General features: G+C 43.9%; 1 long non-coding RNA gene across 1 annotated transcript in view; it reads right to left on the bottom strand.

The window, feature by feature from the left end:
* Window positions 1-16,178, bottom strand: part of LOC141078424 (uncharacterized) — a 93,049-nt gene extending 76,871 nt beyond the window's left edge. Inside the window, exons 1-2 of the long non-coding RNA XR_012227849.1 lie at window positions 16,110-16,178; window positions 11,828-11,906 (exon numbers count right to left, since the gene is read on the bottom strand). This is a non-coding gene — a long non-coding RNA (uncharacterized lncRNA). The remainder of the gene's footprint in view (window positions 1-11,827; window positions 11,907-16,109) is intronic.

Below are 16,178 nucleotides of genomic sequence, written 5' to 3'. Positions count from 1 at the left end.
ACTCGGCTAACCCGACCGCAACACGACAGGACAACGTATCGGTGGCAAAGTGACGTTGACACTACCCAGAAACAGCAGGCGTGCTGGAACCAGGCTGGGCAGGAGGGAGAAGCTTACTACAGACATATGGAAGAAGAACTGAGCTTACTACATAGATATGGATATGGATCAGAATGGAGAATACTCCAGAGATATGGGAGCAGAATGGAGCTTACTACAGAGATATTGGCTCAGAAAAGAGCTTACTCCAGAGATATGGGAGCAGAACCGAGCTTACTACAGCGGTATGGGAGCAGAACCGAGCTTACTTGTCACAATCCATTTTTGGATCTGTGTCAGAGTCTGGACTCTCTTATATAAACCTTTTTCCTTTCAGGCCCTGGGGGTTAATATGGGTTTTTTTCCCGGTGGCTGCTGGTGTTACTACAACTGTAGTTGCTCTGCTGCTGGTTTTCTCCTGGTGGCCGCTGGTGTTACTACATGTTCAATTAGCCAGCATGTGGTGACCTCCCCCCTCCATCCTATAAAAGATCATCAGCTGCTGCAGCTCCCTGTTGGTAATACTAGTCATTTGCTAACGAACCTTGGTGAAGTGTGGACCTACCTGGTGGAGAAGGGGTTCAGCTTATCTGGAGCAGTGGAGTTGCTGCTGGATGCTGATTGGGTGCCTTTCTCTGCTGCTTGGAGCATTGGCAGCAGATAAAGCTAAGTTTGCGTTTATAGTTGCTTTAACCCCGTGGTATCTGTTTTATTTTCCCTTGTGTTATTTGGTGCAGTTTACTTTATTCCCTGTCTCACCTCTTGGGGAGGGGGTTGGGGTTGAGCTCATGGCTAAACAGGGGATAGGGACAGGTCAGAGAATTGGGCCTCACTACCATTAAGTGTACCCCCAAGTTAAGGAAAGTCAGGGCACCCCCTAAACCTGAGGGACAGTTCAGGGGCCCAGGTTCCATGTCTCCTGCCTTTTCCCTACTGTCCTGTGACATTATTACCAACAATCCCATTTTTTCTGGTGAGCCATGGCCATAATGCATACCTGTCTCCAATTGCTGCAGACCCTCACTGAGGAGCGTGGGGTGCTGCGTGGTGTGGTGGAGCAGCAGCTACAGCAGTTGGTGGGGTACGGGGCTTCAGCTCAGATGCAGGTTCAACCAGAGCCCAAGTTATCTCTCCCAGACAGGTTTTCTGGAGGGAGAGAATTTTTTGTTTTTAAGGAGGCCTACAAGCTACACTTCAGGCTCCACAATCGCTCATTAGGGAGTGAGGAACAGCAGGTGGGATTCACTATAGCCCTCCTTGAGGGTGATCCCCAATCCTGGGCCTTCTCCTTGCCGGCCGATTCACCATCTCTACGGTCGGTAGACGAGTTTTTTGTGGCTTTGGCGAATATGCCCAATGTAGTCCTTGCTAGGGAGGAGGACACACTGGTGCAGGAAGACGAGCCCAGGCAGGTGGGAAGAGGTGGTTCTCCAGCGGTGTTTCCTCCAGTTCGTCGTGGTGTGGGGGCATGTTTTAGCTATGGGCAGACTGGTCATGTTTTCAGGGTCTGCCCAACGAACGCCAAATCTTCTGTACCATCTAAGAAGCCGCGTCCCCCTGGTCGTGTGGAGGGAGGCGATCAGGGAGTGTATATTTCCTCCATTTTGCCCTATATTTTTGGTCTGGTAGGGTACTACTCTGTACTACTCTGGAACTACAGGAGTTTATTGGTCGCCTGAATAGCAACAACCAAAATATACGTTAAACATTCACATGCGATGCTGATAAGATTGAGTTCCTCTCTGTCATTGTTTAAAAGGATACTGATGGTCTGGGGCAGACCGATATTTTTAGGAAGATGACTTCTACTAATATGTTGTTACACGCTTCGCTATGTCATCCTGATCACATGGTCAGGTCTGTTCCCATTGGTCAGTTCCTCCAACTTTGTCGGATTTGCTCTATTAATGAGGATTTTGAGAGAAGAGCAGAGGAGCTAAAAATGAGATTCTTGGAACATGGCTATAGTCGGCATCTACTCAAAAGAGCCTATAACAGGGCTATTTATTCTTCCCAAAATGGCCTACTATACAATAGGGAATCAGCTAGGAAGATGGAGGGACCTGGAAGCTATGCTTCATTGCAAATTATCATTCCCATTCTAGGCAGGTCAGGCAGGCTTTGTCTAAAGCATGTCCTATATTGAAAATTGACCCAATAATTGGCAAATTTATTCTGGATATACCAGTCATTACATTTAGGCGTGCTAAGAATCTGTGCAATCACCTCACCCGTAGTCATTATACAAGTGAGAGAAAGGGTACATTTTTGGATAATTTCACACATAGGAGTGGGTGTGTTCCGTGTGGACATTGAGTTGCCTGTCCCAACATTGAAAAGTGTGATTCTTTTTCCGATTCAGGTGGCGTTAAAAATTCTAAGATCAATAAATACATTACTTGTGCTACGAGATATGTTATTTATTATGTCACCTGTCCATGTGGATTAATTTATGTCGGTTTAACAACTAGACAATTCAAGGTTCGCGTGTACGAGTATGTGTTGGATATTCAGGCGGCGGCTGGCCACATGGATTCATCCACTCTTAAAACGTTACCCCGTCACTTTAAAAACTTTCATGACTGTGACAGTACGGTGCTACAGGTGAGGGGTATCGATGCCTTAAATATTGGGATTCATGGTGGCAATCTGTTTCAAAGATTGGGTAAACTTGAGACTCGCTGGATCTGGACGCTTAATACGGTATATCCACAAGGACTAAACGAGAATTTGAGTTTCGATCCGTTCCTGTGACCACCTTACTGTTCCAGGTGGACATTGGGTGGATCTAATCCTTGCTATTTTTTATTGTTTTTATTATATTTTTAATTGTGTATTTTTCATGTATTAGGTATTTTTATGATATTTTGTGGATCTATGAAGATTCCAGAGTCCAGGATAGTGGCGGTACCTTGTACAGATGGACTAATTTCTACTGTTTTCTATGTCCATCCTATACCTATGTTTGAAGAAGATCCTTTGACGAGGTTGAAGATGAGTCGGGGGGATGTCTTTTGGATATCTTTATTTTGTTTATTTTATTTTATTTATTTTTCTATTTTTTTCAATGATATATAATTAGGACTGTATGATAATGTCTCTTATATAATCATATCTTGGTAATGCTGTTCTATATATTTTGTGGGCAATAATTAAATATAATATTATTATATCTTTCTTTGTGATATGATTGTATATCAATTTTGATATTGCTTGAAAATTGTGAATATAATATGAATTCTTATCTATTTTTATATTATCTATCAAAAAATATATATGGCATTCCCCTTTAAATATTATGCAGTGAAGGGTATGTTTCTATTGCTATTATAAAAACTTGTGGGATACATATAGGATGTTTTTTGATTGTTGGCACTGCTGCATGTGCGGTGGTGCTGCTTCTTATGTATTTGTACTATTCTGTATTACTCTGCTTTCTATTGTATTATGTTGCCCTTCTGCATATCTTGTGTCGGCAGTGCATCCCACGCCAGACCTCAGGGACACCATGGTTTGGGTGCGGGCTGCCATGCCTTGTACATATACACTATTTCACCTCCTTGGCAGCGCGTCACTTGTTCCCGCTCCCCCTCCTCTGCACATGCGACGCCTTCTTGGTTCATCGCGTCGGTCCCCGGCACGTGGTGCCTCCGGCGTCTGGTCACATGATAATGTGTTTCCAGTGCTGGGAGTTCCTGTGTCGGATGCTGGCATCTTGGACACCATGGTGATGCACCACCTCTTCTCTTATTAGGTATTACATTATTTCCGGCCTCCTCCCTTTATAACATCACTTAGGTCAACCTTTACCACGCCCCCTGATAAAGGAGTAATCCGAAACGTGCGTAGGGGAGGGCGGGCTGGCCTCTTGTAGACGCTGCTGCCATCTATCACCACTTATCACCAACAGGTAATTATTGTAAGACTTTATGCACTTTATTATACATACAGTATGTTGGACATTTGTTCATGTATACATTCTGATGTTTGAGCCCATATACTTCTGTGTATAGAAGTGAGAGTGATGGGTATACATGTATGCAGTGACTGCTTTATCTCTATGGCTGATATAGCTGGGCACTGTGCAATATGAATCAGGGCTGCAGTGCAGGGTGTTATGTCCACTGATGTTTTTAACTCCTTCTATCTTTGTCTGCTCATTTTGACTAATAAAAATTATATATTTTTTGCATTACATGGACTCTTGTGATTGCAATTTTTGTTGGTTTCCTTCCCTCCTTTGTATGATTATTGGCAATCTGTTCTTACCAGTCCTATGCATTGTTTGGGGATCTATGACCAGTCATATTTATATGATTTTGTGAGATTTATATATAATATATACATTTGGATATTATCCATTCATATATTCCTTTTGGTCCATTGTTACCCCAGACATTCTAATGTCTTTCATATATTTCTTTATATCTAAGTACAGCAGCATATAGAAATAATGCCCCCATGCCTCCTTATAATAATTCTCCTTCACCCTTTATAGTAATAATATTGACCCCGTACCTTCTTACCCCCGTGATTGCTTATAATAATATGTCTCCTGTTCTCTCCCTGTAATGATACTGATTTTGCAGTCTGCCTCCTGATAGTAATGCCCCTGAGCAGGAGCATAAGTAGAAATCACTGGAACGCCAAACCAAAAGTCTTATTATTATGTATTATTATTATTATTATTATAGCGACATTTAATCCATGGCGCTTTACATGTGAGGAGGGGTGTACATAATAAAAGACAAGTACAGTAATCTTTTTTTAACTCCTTAGTGACTGAGCCAATTTGCAGCTTACTGACCAGGTCAATTTTTACAATTCTGACGACTGTCACTTTGAGGTTATAACTTTGGAACACTTTAACAGATCCCGCAGATTCTGAGACTGTTTTTCATGACATATTTTACTTCATGTTAGTGGTAAATGTTCTTCGAAATGACTTGTGTTTATTTATGAAAAAAACGGAAATATGGCAAAAAAATTTCAAATTTTGCAATTTTCAAATTTTGAATTTTTATGCCCTTAAATCAGAGAGATATGTTACACAAAATACTTAATAAATAACATTTCCCACATGCCTGCTTTACAGTAGCATAATTTTTGTTGTTAGGAAGTTATAAGGGTTAAAAGTTGACCAACGATTTCACATTTTTACAACAAAATTTGCAAAACCATTTTTTTAGGGACCACCTCACATTTGAAGTCACTTTGAGAGGTCAATATGACAGAAAATACACAAAAGTGACACCATTCTAACAACTGCACCCCTCAAGGTGCTCAAAACCACATTCAAGAAGATTATTAACCCTTTACGTGCTTCACAGGAACTGAACAACGTAGAAGAAAAAATTTAACATTTAACTTTTTTTTACAAACATTTTATTTCAGAACCAATTTTTTTATTTTCACAAGCGTAAAAAGAGAAAATAAAACACAAAATTTGCTGTGCAATTTTTCCTGAATACGGTGATACCCCATATGTGGGGGTAAACCACTGTTTGTGCGCACGGCAGGGCTTGGAATGGAAGGAGCGCCGTTTGACTTTTTCTATGCAGAATTGGCTGGAATTGAAATCGGATGCCATGCCGCGTTTGTAGAGTCCCTGATGTGCCTAAACAGTGGAAACCCCCAACAATTGACACCATTTTGGAAACTAGACCCCTTAAGGAACTTAACTAGATGTGTGGTGAGCACTTTGAACCTCCAAGTGCTTCACAGAAGTTTATAACGCAGAGCCGTGAAAATAAAAAAACCTTTTTTTTTACAAAAATTATCTTTTTGTCCCTGAATTTTTATTTTCACAAGGGTAACAGGAGAAATTAGACCCCCAAAGTTGTGCAATTTGTCCTGAGTTCGTCGATACCCCTTATGTGGGGGTAAATGACTGTTAGGGGGCACGGTAGAGCTCAGAAGTGAAGGAACGTCATTTGACTTTTTCAATGCAGAATTGGCTGGAATTGAGGTCAAACGCCATGTCACGTTTGGAGACCCCTTGATGTGCCTAAACAGTGGAAACCCCCTACAAGTGACACCATTTTGGAAACTAGACCCCCCAATGAGTTTATCTAGGTGTGTGGTGAGCACTTTGAACCCCCTAGTGCTTCACAGAAGTTTATAACGCAGCCGTGAAAATAAAAAATAATTTTTTTTCCACAAAAATGATTTTTTAGCCACCAATTTTTTAATTTTCCCAAGGGTAACTGTATAAATTAGACCCCCAAAGTTATTGTGCAATTTGTCTTGAGTACGCTGATTCCCCATATGTTGGGGTAAACCACTGTTTGGGCACACGTCGGGGCTTGGAAGGGAGGGAGCATCATTTGACTTTTTCAACGCAAAATTGGTTGAAATCAATGGTGGCACCATGTCGCGTTTAGAGACCCTGTGATGTGCCTAAGTAGTGGAAACCCCTCAATTCTAACAACAACCCTAACCCCAACACACCCGTAACCTTAATCCCAACCCTAATCATAACTCTAACCACAAACCTAACCCCAACACACCCCTAACTCTAATCCCAACCCTAACCATAACCCTAACCACAACACAACCCTAACCACAACCCTAACCACAAACCTAACACCAACACACCCCTAGCCCTAATTCTTAACCCTAGTCCCAACCCTAACCCTAATGCCAAACCTAACCCTAATCCTAACGCCAATCCCAACCCTAACCCTAATTCCCACCCTAATGCTAACACTAACCCTAATGGAAAACTGAAAATAAAAATATTTTCTTTATTTCATTATTTTTCCCACCTATGGGGTGATAAAGTGGGGGTTTATTTGCTATTTTTTTATTTTGATCACTGTGATAGGGTCTATCACAGTGACCAAAATGAACCAATAGGAAAAATCTTCCTATTGTTGCCGGGTACCGGCCGGCATATCTCGGCGGGCGCACTGCGCATGCGCCCACCATTTTCTTCCCAGAAGAAGATGGCGGCACCCATGGAGGGTAAGCACGAGGGCCGAGGACCACCGGGAGGTACCGGGGGGTTGGGGATCCTATTTCTCTCTCCTCTCATGTGCGATCACATCATAGGAGAGAGAAATTGAATGGCACATTGGACTTTTTTTTCGGTCGCCGTTATACGGTTAATAACGGCGATGGCAAAAGCGGGGTCAGTAAAAATCAACCCGAATCATGTTCTTTGGAGTCTCGGCTACCTCCGGCAGCTAAGACCCCGGAGAAAATCCGACTCTGGGGGTTGCTATACACTTTCTCCACAGCGCTGTTAATTAACGGCGATGTGGTTTAGGTACCCTTAACTACCGCAATTAAAAGGCGTATTGGTGGTCGTTAAGGGGTTAAACTGTTTATTTTTTAAATATTTTCTATTTTCTTGTACAAATAACATCATAAACACAAGTAGACTTGTAGCAATATTATGCAAAACAATGCAAAACATTTTAGAAGTTTCATCCAGTGGTACAGTACTCAGAACTTCTGCTCCTACTAACATTAGGTCAAACATCTAATACATCATCTAAGAGTAGGTGTGGTACAGGGAAGACATAGGGAAAAAGTCAGGGAGGGGGGAAAAAAAAGAAAGAAAAGAAGCACGTAACATCAATTGGTTAGCTTAGTTACATAGTCATCCCATGGATTCCATATGCGATTAACCCCTTCCTGACCTTTGACACAGCGTATGCATCCTGAAAGTCAGTGCCAATCTGACCTGTGACGCATATGCTGTGTCATGGAAGGATCGCGTTCCTGCGGGTCAGGTGACTGGGGTCACTGAAAGGTCACCTCACCCGAAGGCACAAGACCCTTTGTACTTCACCTCGGGGGGTGCGTTAGCCCCCCCCGTGGCTACGATCGCTCTGATTGGCTGTTAAAAGTGAAACAGCCAATCAGAGCGATTTGTAATATTTCATCAATGAAATTTGGTGAAATATTACAATCCAGCCATGGCTGATGCTGCAATAGCATCTGTCATGGCTGGAAACCGAGATCCGAGCCCCCCACACCAAATGATGGGGGCGATCAGCCCCCACCACTGACTAACGGCGTCGATCTGCCGCCGCCGTAACCATCTGCTCCTCTCCCCCTTCCCTCCACTTCCCCCGCCTTCTGATCCCCCCTCACCTGTCCTAGTATCTCCGATGTCCCTGTGTCCGTCCCGGTGTCCCTCCCAAATCCTTCATGGGCGCTGCCATCCTGCAAAATGGCGGGCACATGCGCAGTGCGCCCACCGGCTGGCAGATTCCGTTCATTTATTTTGATCACTGTGATAAACTCTCACAGTGATCAAAATAAAAAAAGTAAATAAACCCCCCCTTTATCACCCCCAAAGGGGGCGCCGGAGAGCTGTGCCTGTGTAGTTACGTCACGGTGGTGACGTGGGAGGAATGGGTCCATGTGTGTTCCTCCACACGGGGATATGAACACACACACAAAATGCGCCACACACTACCACGTGCTTCAACACATATACCACCATCAGCACACATTTCACCACACATACACCAACCTCGCCACCTAAAAGTCCAAACACAAAAGTCGCCACTCAAAACTCGCCACGCTGTCCCAGAGCTGTTTAAAAGATGAAAAATGAGCTGTGATTGGTTGCTATCAGCAACAGTTTTCTTTGTAAACAGTTGTGGTAACTGAGGCCTATTATTCTTATCATTTCTATGGTGTTATCATCCTTCTGTAAAGCTGGAAATAACACAATTTATTACCGTGCCAACACAGACCACCCTCTGACACAGACTGCAGGGGGAGCCCAGTATCACACAGGACAGAATTAGACACACGGCTCAGCAGACAGTATCACACAGGATAGGATTAAATACACAGCTCAGCCGTCAGTATCACACAGGATAGGATTAGATACACAGCTCAGCAGTCAGTATCACACAGGATAGGATTAGATACACAGCTCAGCAGTCAGTATCACACAGGATAGGATTAGATACACAGCTCAGCAGTCAGTATCACACAGGATAGGAATAGATACACGGCTCAGCAGACAGTATCACACAGGATAGGATTAGATACGCAGCTCAGCACACAGTATCACACAGAATAGTATTAGATACACTGCTCAGCAGACAGTATCACACAGAATAGGATTAGATACACGGCTCAGCAGTCAGTATCACACAGGATAGGATTAGATGCACGGTTTTATGTGCAATATAATCATTATAATTTGTTATAACTAACTACAGTTGGTTACTATGCCCAGGCAACGCCGGGCTCTTCAGCTAGTATAATATAAACGCCAGCAAATCTAATAAATGGATAATTAGATACTTGTGTCCATGGGATTAGCTCAGTATTGTAGCTTCATTGATGTAAAATGGGATAAGCTGCAATAAAAAGTGCCGTCCTATGAACAACGTCTCGGTTTCTTCACACCAATTGCTGTTTGTGCACATCGGCAGCAAATAAAATGTTCTTACCACCGACAATTGGTTTAAGTCCGGGATCACACATGCGAGAAACTTGGACGAGTCTCGCATGATAATACCCGGAACTGCCGCCTGCACTCGGGAGCGGAGCGTGCGGCTGCATAGCAATGTGTGATCCTGGCCTAATTTGAAAACTCCCACATCAGGTGTCTGACAGGTTCACTGCCAAGAGGGTTTCTGGGGATACAAATCAGCAATAATTTCTTTAATTGGAAAAACTAGTATGCATTTTTTTTTTTTGCATTTCTGAATATTCCAATTTATTATCAACATTATGAAGGTTGCTTTGTTTTGTTTGTTTTTTTGTGAAATTGCTTTTTTCATATTTTACTTTATGCAAACAAATTTTGGTTTGAATTCTTGCTGCAAGATGGTTTGTATTCTCCTGTTACCTGGCATTAAAATTCAGGTTGTGTCTATTATAAAAATGAATCCCTATCGTATAGCTATCAATGTAGTGTTGGGAGTAAGCAATGCCACAGGAGATAGGGGTTGTGACAAGAGTTGAGAGAATTTTGCAAAATTTGGTTCGGATTACGATCGCCGGCGATTATTATATTTGCAGTATTCACCAAACGTCAATGGGTCTAGAGTTGAGCGAATATGTTCGGGACTGATCATCAAACATAAATTCTGCACGAATAGGGTACAAAAAAAGGCATGAATATGGCAAACTCGGATTTGGTGATGGTTTACGAACATATTCTCTCAACTCTAGTTGTAAAGCTACACGAGATGGAAAAAGCTAACCATACACATTGGGTAGCCATGTGCTGAATGTTCGGTCAAAGACTATCACTCCCGTCTCCACATACTTGTGAGTGCTAGGGATTTTGGGATTATCTCCCTTGAGAACAAAAGTATCAGGCATTGCCACTCCACCTGCCCGGTCCTTCTCTCTTCTATGGGGGGAGAGCCAGGAGCTGCCCATACACATCAGATGGCCAAGCGATCCTCCCAAAATCTGTGGCTTTGACCGGCTTTCAACTAACGTGTATTGGGGCTGTTATTGTGACTGTCCCAAAAAAGGTAATGGTAAACTGTACCTCCCTTCTAATGGGATGGGGTCCCTTTACCTCTATGTAGCCCACCTGTAATTGGCAAGTAACAGTTCAGTGCTCATATTCTGCTACATGTGTAAGCTATTAAAATGAGCCTTTATTAGATTTTAATAACTTCATTATTCACTATTTTGAAGCCTTTTGGGTCCTGATTTATTAAGCTGTTTTCAGCATAATTCTGGTGAAGTTGCACAAAAATCTTGCAACATTTGGAGTTTACTTTACAAGCCAGCTATGCCAATATGGACAGGGCATGGCTGCACCCACCTGCATAAAGAGTCTGACTGGGGTATATTGACGGCACCAGAATTGGGTGGATTGTACTCCAGCAATCCTCTTCTTAAACTGGCCTGCACAGCACAGTCTTAATGAATCGTCCCTTCTATTTTATTATTAAAAAAAAAATTGTATATAATTTTTTTTTTCCCCCAAGCCAAATCTAACCACTATTATTTCACGTTGCCAATACTTGCAGCAGGTCTCTGAGACCAAAATCAACCAAGATATAAAAGTACATGCGAATAATTGCACTATGCTGGACTATGGATACACAAACACTATATTTTTCCAGTTAATGATCTTCACTTGTAGGCTTTCCGTGAATGCTTTATATGTGTATCAATTTTTTTTATTAAAGTTGTGGATAATTTGAATCTTCTCTTTTGTTTGTGCAATGTAGCAAAGCCCTGCAGCCCATTGTAGAGCACGGGAACATGGAATAACTATTATTGGCATAGTGTGTTTTTATTAACCTATTCGTTGTCTTAAGCATTCTGCGTTAAAAAATAACCTGAATAAAGGTTCGGCACTCATCACTAAGGAATTTGGCAGGAGATAGCAGTAATTACATATACTACTACTTTTTGAAGCTATTTGACTATGGAGCCAGCCTGGTATGTATCTCGACCCATGCGCCAGCCCACAGACTATTTAAAAGGTATTTTTTAGGATCTCCATTTGGACTACAAGCAGTGAGCTGGATCCATTTTTTTTCTTTCTTCTTGATGGCTATAACTTATTAACTTGATCAGAAGCGTAGCTAGGGGTTCGGCTTATGGTGGGGGCGAAAAAATCTGAGTGGGCTCCTAACCGGTAACCCTGATTACAACTCAGGTTGGCACACTCTAGTCGTGAGTATAGGAGAACCTCAGCAGATGACCGCGCTGTAACTGAAACAAATCTCTATTCAAAAAACAATACTGATATTACCGCCATATGGTGATCTCATAGTGGTAGATACCAGTCCTGCAGCATATACAAGAGTTTACTATACAGTTACATATGATAACTTACAGGCCCCGTTCTTTCTGATAATCGTTCACTTTTACACTTTACTCAGACCGACATGTCTACTTCTCCAGCCAGGACTCATCTGCAGAGAATACAACAAAGACACATTTGACTTCTCACATTTCCAGCTTAGTACCCATCTATCTCCAACCTGCACAAACTACTCACCCAATACTGAGCCGTTGCTGCCGTATGTGTCCCTACTATTGTACCTGATACAGCAGCAGTGGCTCAGCATTGGGGTATGTGTCCCTACTATTGTACCTGATACCCCAATACTGAGCCGCTGCTGCCGTATGTGTCCCTATTACTGCACCTGATACCCCAATACTGAACCGCTGCTGCCATATGTGTCCCTATATTGTACCTGATACCCCAATACTGAGCCACTGCTGCCGTATGTGTCCCTATTACTGCACCTGATACCCCAATACTGACCGCTGCTGCCGTATGTGTCCCTACTATTGTACCTGATACCCCAATACTGAGCCGCTGCTGCCGTATGTGTCCCTACTATTGTACCTGATACCCCAATACTGAGCTGCTGCTGCTGCCGTATGTGTCCCTATTAATGCACCTGCTGTGTGGTACAAGCGCAGGAATCCTCTAACTGCCTCACATAATAATGCCACTATTGTGCCCTTTACATAGCAGAATGTCTCTTGTGCCCTCACAGTAGCTCTCACACTGTATATAGACCCCCATACTGTATGATGGCCCCCACAGTAGCTCCCACGCTGTATATAGACCCCCATACTGTATGATGGCCCCCACAGTAACTCCCACACTGTATATAGACCCCCATACTGTATGATGGCCCCCAAAGTAGCTCCCACACTGTATATAGACCTCCATACTGTATGATGGCCCCCACAGTAGCTCCCACACTGTATATAGACCCCCATATTGTATGATGGCCCCCACAGTAGCTCCCACACTGTATATAGACCCCCATACTGTATGATGGCCCTCACAGTAGCTCCCACACTGTATATAGGCCCCCATACTGTATGACAGCCCCCACAGTAGCCTTTAAACTGTACTGTATAATGGCCCCCACATTAGCGCTCACGCTCTATACTGGCCCCACACTAGCTCCCATACTGTATAATGACCCCTGCATTAGCTCTCACGCTCTATACTGGCCCCACACCAGCTCCCATACTGTATACTGACTCCCGCATTAGCTCATCCGCTGGATTATGACCCTCGAATTAGCTCTAACACTGTATAATGGCCCCCGCTGTAGCTCCCATGCCTCTGATTCTGGTCTCTGTCAGTCCCTGTCTGTGAGCTACAACCTGCACAGTCCTGATATATATGACAAAGAACTAAATAGAAGAAAATATAAACAGCCAGTGGGTGCGTATAGAGTCCAGGATATGGGTATAGCTCCCTGAATGTACCCAGGTGACCCTAAAAGAAATATTCTTGGCTGAACAAGACCCCAAAGAGGGAGAAAGAAAGAGGGAATTAGAAGAGAGGGAGGTAAAATATTACTCATGTAAAGAAGAAAAGTGCACCCTGGTACGTCTTCTCTTTTATTCCCCTTTCTGCCTTTGGGGGGGTCTTGTCCAGACTGAGTATATGTTCAGGGGTCTATATGTGATCAGCTATACGCACCTGCTGGCTGTTTGTATTTTCTTCTATTTGGCTCTTTATCATATATATTCATCCTCAACTTTGTGGGGATTATTTTTTTTAGTAAAAAGTTATATACCGTAATTGGCTTTTCATGTTTGCCACCCTGGATTTACAATATGAGATGATATGACCCTCACCCCGGCTACAGGACCAAGTCACGGGGGGGGGGGTGTATGTATACTGTATATATACATATATGTAGAGATAAATGAAATATACGGCTGCCAAACATTTCAGGCATTTACCGATCTTCAATATAGCAGCAAAAATGAAAGTAGCACACCGCTTAGACAAAATGAAAAAAAACAGAGTTTTGATTCTCCTGGAAAAAGGTTCTCAGTAAACTGAAACATTGCTGAGCCCCAATGAGCTATTAAAACACTATTTCTTAATTTTGTCAATAGACTGCTGCCTTCAGTTTTTACTACTTTAGATTTTTACATTTATATACCATATATACCATATACCATATATACTCGAATATAAGCCGAGATTTTCAGCCCGTTTTTTGGGGCTGAAAGTCCCCCTCTCGGCTTATATTCGAGTCATATACACCGGGGGGTCAGAGGGGGAGGGGGGCGGGTGTGTCAGGTCATACTTACCCGTCCTGACGCTGTCTCTTGAGCCCCCAGCTTCTCCCCGTGCTCTCTCTTCCTGCCTTCAGCGGTCACGTGGTGCCGCTCATTAAAACTCATGAATATGCGCATATTAATGAGCGGCACCATGTGACCGCTGAAGGCAGGAAGAGAGAGCGCGGAGAAGCTGGGGGCTCAAGAGACAGCGTCAGGACGGGTAAGTATAGCGATACTCACCTGTCCTGCGTCCATGGCTGCTTGCTGCTGTCTGTCATCGGTCAGTGACTTCAGACAGCAGAGGGCGCGGTGACGTGGTTAGTGCGTGCCGCGCCCCCTGCAGTCTGAACGTCACTGACTGATGACGTGGCAGATAGCGGTGAGCAGCCATGGACGCAGGACAGGTGAGAATCTGACACCCAGCGACGGAGAGGTGAGTATGTCATTTTTTTATTTTTACATGCAGCAGCAGCATGGGGGCAGCACATGGGGGAATAATCTTAAGGAGCTTCTAATGGGGGCAGCACATGGGGGAACAATATGGAGCTTCTAATGGGGGCAGTATATGGGGGAACAATATGGAGCTTCTAATGGGGGCAGCATATGGGGGAACAATATGGAGCTTCTTATGGGGGCAGCATATGGGGGAACAATATGGAGCTTCTAATGGGGGCAGTATATGGGGGAACAATATGGAGCTTCTAATGGGGGCAGTATATGGGGGAAAAATATGGAGCTTCTAATGGGGGCAGCATATGGGGGAACAATATGGAGCTTCTAATGGGGGCAGCATATGGGGGAACAATATGGAGCTTCTAATGGGGGCAGCATATGGGGGAACAATATGGAGCTTCTAATGGGGGCAGTATATGGGGGAACAATATGGAGCTTCTAATGGGGGCAGTATATGGGGGAACAATATGGAGCTTCTAATGGGGGCAGCATATGGGGGAACAATATGGAGCTTCTAATGGGGGCAGCATATGGGGGAACAATATGGAGCTTCTTATGGGGGCAGCATATGGGGGAACAATATGGAGCTTCTAATGGGGGCAGTATATGGGGGAACAGTATGGAGCTTCTAATGGGGGCAGCATATGGGGAAACAATATGGAGCTTCTAATGGGGGCAGCATATGGGGGAACAATATGGAGCTTCTTATGGGGGCAGCATATGGGGGAACAATATGGAGCTTCTAATGGGGGCAGTATATGGGGGAACAATATGGAGCTTCTAATGGGGGCAGCATATGGGGGAACAATATGGAGCTTCTAATGGGGGCAGCATATGGGGGAACAATATGGAGCTTCTAATGGGGGCAGCATATGGGGGAACAATATGGAGCTTCTTATGGGGGCAGCATATGGGGGAACAATATGGAGCTTCTAATGGGGGCAGTATATGGGGGAACAATATGGAGCTTCTAATGGGGGCCGCATATGGGGGAACAATATGGAGCTTCTAATGGGGGCAGCATATGGGGGAACAATATGGAGCTTCTTATGGGGGCAGCATATGGGGGAACAATATGGAGCTTCTAATGGGGGCAGCATATGGGGGAACAATATGGAGCTTCTTATGGGGGCAGTATATGGGGGAACAATATGGAGCTTCTAATGGGGGTAGTATATGGTGGAATAATCTATGGAGCTTCTTATGGGGGCAGTATATGGGGGAATAATCTATGGAGCTTCTTATGGGGGCAGCATATGGGGAATAATCTATGGAGCATTTCCCACCCTAGGCTTATACTCGAGTCAATAAGTTTTCCCAGTTTTTTGTGGCAAAATTAGGGGGGTCGGCTTATACTCGGGTCGGCTTATACTCGAGTATATACGGTATATGATATCACTCATGTCAGTGGCTCTGAGGCACAGTGAGATTTATGGCAGCTGATTTGCACTGACAGAGACATCTTCTGAGCTGTATAAGAGTTCAAGCAGCCGCCATAAATCTACTGTGCCTCAGATACAAGAAAATAAACCATCCAGGATTTGTCAGGAGGTGAGCAGCGTCCTCCCCCCTCCTCACTGCACAGACCCCTCAGGGCCCCCCGAGTTCTTACTCACAGCACCGTCTTGTCCTGCTCCTGTCCAGGTGAAGAAGCTAGTGCTGTGTGGTGACCTCTCTCCTGCAGA

This window comes from Dendrobates tinctorius, unplaced genomic scaffold (genome assembly GCF_039654945.1).
Source record: "Dendrobates tinctorius isolate UK_male_01 unplaced genomic scaffold, ASM3965494v1 ptg000559l, whole genome shotgun sequence".
NCBI lineage: Eukaryota > Metazoa > Chordata > Amphibia > Anura > Dendrobatidae > Dendrobates > Dendrobates tinctorius.
This window is presented reverse-complemented; position numbering and strand designations above follow the sequence as displayed.